This window comes from Schistocerca piceifrons, chromosome 2, assembly GCF_021461385.2.
Source record: "Schistocerca piceifrons isolate TAMUIC-IGC-003096 chromosome 2, iqSchPice1.1, whole genome shotgun sequence".
Lineage (NCBI taxonomy): Eukaryota > Metazoa > Arthropoda > Insecta > Orthoptera > Acrididae > Schistocerca > Schistocerca piceifrons.
The window spans coordinates 688,121,867-688,123,346 of record NC_060139.1 but is presented as its reverse complement, the minus strand read 5'-3'; positions in this window follow the sequence as shown (position 1 = coordinate 688,123,346).

Sequence of the window (1,480 nt, the reverse complement as noted above, 5' to 3'; positions counted from 1 at the left end):
GGGACTATGTGTCTGAGGGACTGCGTCAGCTTTCAGACAACACCACATACAAAGTTTGCCAAGGTAACCCCATTCCCGATGTCCAGGCGGAGCTTCAAGGAATCCTCAGAACCTTAGGCCCCCTGCAAAACCTTTCACATGAATCCATCAACCTCCTGACCCCACCGACACCCCGCACCCCTACCTTCTACCTTCTTCCTAAAATCCACAAACCCAATCATCCCTGCCGCCCCATTGTAGCTGGTTACCAAGCCCCCACAGAACGTATCTCTGCCTACGTAGATCAACACCTTCAACCCATTACATGCAGTCTCCCATCCTTCATCAAAGACACCAACCACTTCCTTGAGCGCCTGGAATCCTTACCCAATCTGTTACCCCCGGAAACCATCCTTGTAACCATTGATGCCACGTCCTTATACACAAATATTCCACACGTCCAGGGCCTCGCTGCGATGGAGCATTTCCTTTCACGCCGATCACCTGCCACCCTACCTAAAATCTCTTTCCTCATTACCTTAGCCAGCTTCATCCTGGCCCACAACTTCTTCACTTTTGAAGGCCAGACATACCAACAATTAAAGGGAACAGCCATGGGTACCAGAATGGCCCCCTCGTACGCCAACCTATTCATGGGTCGCTTAGAGGAAGCCTTCTTGGTTACCCAAGTCTGCCAACCCAAAGTTTGGTTCGCATTTATTGATGACATCTTCATGATCTGGACTCACAGTGAAGAAGAACTCCAGAATTTCCTCTCCAACCTCAACTCCTTTGGTTCCATCAGATTCACCTGGTCCTACTCCAAATCCCATGCCACTTTCCTTGACGTTGACCTCCACCTGTCCAATGGCCAACTTCACACGTCCGTCCACATCGAACCCACCAACAAGCAACCGTACCTCCATTATGACAGCTGCCACCCATTCCACATCAAACGGTCCGTTCCCTACAGCCTAGGTCTTCGTGGCAAACGAATCTGCTCCAGTCCGGAATCCCTGAATCATTACACCAACAACCTAAAAACAGCTTTCGCATCCCGCAACTACCCTCCCGACCTGATACAGAAGCAAATAACCAGAGCCACTTCCTCGTCCCCTCAAACCCAGAATCCCCCACAGAAGAACCACAAAAGTGCCCCACTTGTGACAGGATACTTTCCGGGACTGGACCAGACTCTGAATGTGGCTCTCCAGCAGGGATACGACTTCCTCAAATCCTGCCCTGAAATGAGATCCATCCTTCATGAAATCCTCCCCACTCCGCCAAGAGTGTCTTTCCGCCGTCCACCTAACCTTCGTAACCTGTTAGTTCATCCCTATGAAATCCCCAAACCACCTTCCCTACCCTCTGGCTCCTATCCTTGTAACCGCCCCCGATGCAAAACCTGTCCCATGCACCCTCCCACCACCACCTACTCCAGTCCTGTAACCCGGAAGGTGTACACGATCAAAGGCAGAGCCATGTGTGAAAGCACCCACGT